The sequence below is a fragment of the Mus pahari genome, chromosome 3 (genome assembly GCF_900095145.1).
Source record: "Mus pahari chromosome 3, PAHARI_EIJ_v1.1, whole genome shotgun sequence".
In the NCBI taxonomy this organism is placed as follows: Eukaryota; Metazoa; Chordata; class Mammalia; order Rodentia; family Muridae; genus Mus; species Mus pahari.
The window spans coordinates 73,775,565-73,782,330 of record NC_034592.1 but is presented as its reverse complement, the minus strand read 5'-3'; positions in this window follow the sequence as shown (position 1 = coordinate 73,782,330).

The window sequence follows — 6,766 nt, the reverse complement described above, 5'->3', positions numbered from 1 at the left end:
GGGAGAGGGAGAGGGAGAGGGAGAGGAACTTACTGTCATGCTAAGTAAACATAGTACCCCTTCCTTAGAGTTAAAACTTATAGTCAAGACAAACTATAGATTTATTCCTGTTTTTGACTGCCTTATTCTCAAGAATTGGCTCTGCCCCACCTATACCTTAACTACAGACGGTTTTGTACTGCCTGTTCCAGGACAAGCAACTATGGCTTTGTTCCAAAAGGTTATTAGTATGACCTCTTCTTATTAAAACTTGCTGTTATGACTACCTTTTTATGACAACATTATACCCATGTCTTTGATCACAAAGTTTCTATGTTCCTGAGTACATCTCTTTGCCTGCCAAATTTCCCATAAAAAAACAAAAACAAAAACAAAAACTTTTACCCCTGAGTTACAAAACATTATCTTACCTACATCCAATATCAATTTTTTAACCCTACTTTTACAGAGAGACTATACATGTAGGAGAATACTTTTGCTTGAACTAATTTGTTCATGATGATTGATGTTGATTATCTTTCTCCACATACATTTGGAATTAATAAGCCTCCTTCTTTACTGCTTAGTAAATAGTTATATCAAGCCCAATGAGCTATGTGCATAAATCACTATCTCCCTCATGCCCATTTCTTTCATTATAATATCTACCTAATTTTCTTGAGAAAACAGACAACCAGCACACACAAGCATGGGTATCTACAGTCTCCTTTTCAATGATAAATAAGCTTATTACTAAATTGGAATTGGATATCACTATATATGATTCTTATTTCATTCTCATGGCTAAAAGCCAAGCACACATCAGATTGTTACAGCATCTTTTGTCTTAGTTTTTAGTGATCTGGACATCACCTACATATAACAATAGACTAGTTGTACCTCAATGGAAAGCAGCATAATTTTGTAGTTTTGGTCTCTTTTACAAGAAATGTCATTTCACATATAATAGACTAGCAAAATGGCTGAAATGACAAAAGTATATAATATGTGATAGTGGCAAATTAATATATAAAGGCTTTAAAAATTAAGGAGGTGGTAGATGAATTTAATCCAGCAATGTGAGTATTTTGGAAAAGGATCACTCTGAAGACCTTGTAGGACTATGTGATCTTGCTGTTATGCAGGAATGCTTTGAGTTATGTATGATCTTGTCAAACTTTAGACATGCCTTTAATGCATTTTCATTCCTAACAGTGGAGTTAAGGTTAGATCACAGAAGGAAGCAGTCGTATTTGAAAGTGATATCTAAGTGAGGGGCAAACAAAATGATGAATCAGAGGAAAATTTGACACAATGAGTCAGAGATAGGACATGCCCTCCTTTCATGTGAACAACACATGAAGCAGAGGTTACTTAAGATCTGTGTAGGAAAAACAGTGGGAATGTTTGCAGGATTGTTTGACAAAGACGAGTAATAGAGAAAACAAGCTAGACACAGGTGACAAGAGAACAAGCCAGAAAATGAGAGGAAGCTAGAAGACTGGAACATATTGCCAAAGTTAGGATGAAGTCAAACACAACCATTCAGAAAAAAAAAGCAGAGAAATATCTGATTGAACCAGTCAGGTAGAAGGATTAGATTGTCCAGAAGCTGCAAGCCTTCAGGCCTGGGTCTAAGGATAGTTAGAAAAGAGAAAAATGGTCTGGACAAGCTATATATTCACACAGCCTTGGTATAGTTCTCATCTTGTTCAAACATCTGAGAAAAGAAAGTGATTATTTCCAAGATTTTCTTTTAAGATAATTATATTTTTAATATGTCTTTTTACTAAAATTGCTTGCTAGCTAGTTTTAATGTCTTTCATGGAAATTGTCAGGTATCCAGTTAAAAATTAGTAGATTTGAAAGTTATTGAGGCTGGATAAGTACTCTTTTTTTTTTTTTTGAGGATTATTCTGTGTGTTCTAACACTTTAATTTTAAAGAAGAAAGCAACAAATTAATCACTATTCTGATTTTGAAAGAACATGGTTAACCAGTAATAATCTGCTTTACAAATGGATCAAGCGATAGATATTACCTTTGACAAAGACTCCAGGGAGCTTCACTGGACGAGTCTGAACACCTCCTTTGATAAGGAGAAAAATTCTATTTTACAACATCTGTACAATAGCAGGACTTCAGAAGGAAAAAAAGAAACATGATGCATATGAAAACATATTTAGATGGGAGGGTTGACTATCTTCTGGATGAGATAGGAATTAATACACTCTGACCTTTCTGACTAACATATAATTATGCAGAACTAAAATTAAAAGAAAAGTATAATAGGGATTAATAACCTTGACAAAACTTCTGGAATGTGTCAGCTTTTTGATGAGCAAGTCCAATATTTGAGCTGACTAGTGTATATTATAGTAGAGGTTGGGTATTTTTTAAATGCTTCTGAAATAATGTTACAAAGCTTTTATTTACAATTGACATGAACTTGGAATTTACTTTTAAAATGTGGAAAACTACTTTTCAGATAATCTTCAGGCCAACAATGTCACTAATGGTGCTTAAAGTATATGTAATGACACTGATGAAAAATTAATATTCACGGGGGTGCTGTTGATATCTTTCTAAGTAGTTACTTCCTCACATACTTTCCAACAATGTCACTAATGGTGCTTAAAGTATATGTAATGACACTGATGAAAAATTAATATTCACGGGGGTGCTGTTGATATCTTTCTAAGTAGTTACTTCCTCACATACTTTCCAACAATGTCACTAATGGTGCTTAAAGTATATGTAATGACACTGATGAAAAATTAATATTCACGGGGGTGCTGTTGATATCTTTCTAAGTAGTTACTTCCTCACATACTTTCCAACAATGTCACTAATGGTGCTTAAAGTATATGTAATGACACTGATGAAAAATTAATATTCACGGGGGTGCTGTTGATATCTTTCTAAGTAGTTACTTCCTCACATACTTTAGGTGGCATCTTATCTACCTTAAGCCCTTAACAGTGTATCTGCTTTCTGTCTAGTAAGAGTCACAAAGGATGATTAAATAGTAATTTTTGAACAATTGAGAAGAGTAGATAAAGATCATAGATATTACAGATATTTGTTTTTCCAATTTTTATTAGGTATTTACTTCATTTACATTTCAAATGCTACCCCCAAAGTCCCCTATACCCTCCCGCCCTGCTCCCCTACCCACATACTCCCACTTCTTGGTCCTGGTGCTCCCCTGTACTGAGGCATATAAAGTTTGCAAGACCAAGGGGCCTCTCTTCCCAATGATAGCTGACTTGGCCATATTCTGCTACATATGAAGCTAGAGACACGATCTCTGGGAGTACTGATTAGTTCATATTGTTGTTCCACCTATAGGGTTGGAGACCCTTTCAGATCCTTGAGTACATTCTCTAGCTCCTCTATTGGGGGTCCTGTGTCCCATCTGATAGCTGACTGTGAGATATTAAATAGTGTGAATTTCTGTTTCTCTGCCCTGGCTATTTCCCCATGCTCCTTTGGTTGAGACAGCATGGATCATGAAATTAAGTTACATAGTTTGAGAGGATTGAGGAGGATTTATTATGTAACATTTTTAATTTAAAGTCTTATAGGCTAGAGAAATTGGGGCAGTTGGTTAGAATTCCAAGAATATGGTAAGTTATAAATAGAAGTTTAATGCGGGAGTCTCTGAAAGACACAAAGCTAGTGTCACTGAAATCAAGGAGGACAATTCTTTAAGAAAGCATCCAAAAGAAGCAAATTCTTCCCACCAGCGTCTGTGTGACATCTGCCCAGGTTCTTCTAGCTTCCATAGTCATTGGTGAGAAGTCAGGTGTAATTCTGATTGGTCTTCCTTTATATGTTACTTGACGTTTTTCCCTTACTGCTTTTAATATTGTATCTTTATTTAGTGCATTTGTTGTTCTGATTATTATGTGTAGGGAGGAATTTCTTTTCTGGTCCAGTCTATTTGGAGTTCTTTAGGTTTCTTGTATGTTCATTGGCATCACTTTCTTTATATTAGGGAAGTTTTCTTATATAATTTTGTTGAAGATATTTACTGGCCCTTTAATTTGAAAATCTTCATTCTCATCTATACCTATTATCCTTAGGTTTGGTCTTCTCATTGTGTCCTGGATTTCTTGGATGTTTTGAGTTAGGTTCTTTTTGCATTTTACATTTTCTTTGATTGTTGTGTCTGTTTTCTATGGAATCTTCTGCACCTGAGATTCTCTCTTCCATCTCTTGTAGTCTGTTGCTGATGCTCACATCTATGGTTCCTGATTTCTTTCCTAGGATTTATATCTCCAGACTTATCTCTCTTTGGGTTTCCTTTATTGTTTCTACTTCTATTTTTTGATCATGGATGGTTTTGTTCAATTCTATCACCTGTTTGTTTGTATTTTCCTGTAATTCTTTAAGGGATTTTTGTGTTTCCTCTTTAAGGACTTCTTACTCTTTAGCAGTATTTTCTCATAATTCTTTAAGGGACTTTTTGTGTTTTCTCTTTAAGGACTTCTACCTATTTAGCAGTGTTATCCTTTATTTCTTTAATTGAGTTATTAATGCCCTACTTAAAATCCTTTGCCAGCATCAGGAGATATGAATATAAATCTAAATCTTGCTTTTTAGGATTTGTTGGTGTATCCAGACTTCTGACTGAAGAGGAAGGCCTGAAGGGACCCTGTCCAAGAAGCTCTGATGCTTCTATGGACCATGTGCTCTCCTGTGTAGACTGCTTTCTGAGGGACCAGGGATACAAGATGGGGAACACACATGCATCCTGGGGTCAGAGCCTTCCCTAGAGGCCAACTCTCCTCTGGTGGGGAAGGTACACAGAGGTCTGGAACTCAACTCTGCCTTCTGGCTGAGGATGAAGGCCCGAAGGGACCCTGTCCAAGAAATTGTTGATTCAGCAGCTTGTATGCTATCATTTATGGATTTACATACTATTTTTATTGGGTATTTTCTTCATTTACATTTCAAATGCTATCCCCTTTGCTTGTTTTCCCTCTGGAAACCCACTATTTCATCCCCCCACCTCTCCATGCTTCTATGATGGTATTCATCCAACCAGCCACCCACTCATGTCTCCCAGCCCTAGCAGTCTCTTATACTGTGGCATCTAAACTTAACAGGACCAATGGTCTCTCCTTCCACTGATGCTTGACAAGGCCATCCTCTGCTACATATGCAGCTGGAGGCATGGAACCCTCCATGAGTACTCTTTGGTTGGTGAGATCTGGGAGATCTGTGGGTTCTGGTTGGTTGGTATTGTTGTTTTCCGCATGGGTTGCAAACTCCTTCAGCTTTTTCACTCCTTTCTCAAACTCCTCCATTAGGAACCCCATGCTCAGTCCAATGATTGACTCTGAGCATCTGCCTCTGTATTTGCCAGGATGTGGCAGATCTTCTCAGGAGACAGTCTTATCACATTCCTGACAGCAAGTACTTGTTGGCATCCACAATAGTGTCTGGATTTGGTATCTGTATATGGGATGGATCCCCAGGTAGGCCATTCCTTCAGTCTCTGCTCAACACTTTGTCTCCGTATTTCCTCCAGTGAGTATTTTGGTCCCCCTTCTAAGGAGTGAAGCATTCACACTTTGGTTTTTCTTAGCCTTGTGTGTTCTTTTATGATTGGGTTACTCATTCAAGATGATATTTTCTAGTTCCATTTTTGCCTAAGATTTTCAGGAATTCATTGTTCTTAATAGCTGAGTAGTACTCCACTGAGTAAATGTACTGCATTTTCAGTAGCCATTCTTCTGGTGAAGGACATCTGGGTTCTTTCCAGCATCTGGCTATTATAAATAAGGCTGCTAAGAATATAGTGGAGTCTTTGTTACATATATATATGCCCAGGAGTGGTATAGCTGGTACCTCAGGCAGTACTACATCCAGTTTTCTGAGGAAATGCCAACATATGCTTTCACCTGAGTTTTTGTTCTCAGCCATTCTGACTGGTGTGATGTGGAATCTCAGGTTTATTTTGATTTGCATTTCCCTGATGACTAAGGTTGTTGAACATTTCTTTAAGTGCTTCTTGGCCATTCAATAATCCTCCATTGAGATTTCTTTGTTTACTCTCTCGCCCATTATTAAATAGTGTTATTTGGTTCTGTGGAGTCTAACTTCTTGAGATCTTTCTATATATTGGATATTAGCTCTCTATCTAATATAGGATTGGTAAACTCCAACAAAAAGTGGGAAACTATATCCTAGACAAAGGAGGAAAGTAATCTTCTTTTAACAAATCCAAAAGAAGATAGCCACACAAACATAATTCCACCTCTAAGAACCAAAATAGCAGGAAGCAACAATCACTTTTCTTAGTGTCTCAGTTCATCAATAAAAAGACATAGACTAACAGAATAAATATGTAAACAGTTACAGTATGTGGTTAGGTTTTATTTTCTTTTACTAGAAATAAGTTATGAGTATCTTGGTTCTCTAGAGAAACAGAACTTAGTGGTCTCTACTGCCAGAAAGGAATGGTCTTTCTAGTGACAGTGCAAAACATGCAGACATGCAGAAGAGGTATTGTTGGGTCCTCCNGTAGTACTATGTCCAATTTTCTGAGGAACCGCCAGACTGATTTCCAGAGTGGTTGTACAAGCTTGCAAATCCACCAGCAATGGAGGAGTGTTCCTATTTCTCCACAACCTTGCCAGCATCTGCTGTCACCTGAATTTTTAATCTTAGCCATTCTAACTGGTGTGAGATGGAATCTCAGGGTTGTTTTGATTTGCATTTCCCTGATGACTAAGGATGTTGAACATTTTTTCAGGTGTTTCTCAGCCATTCGGTAT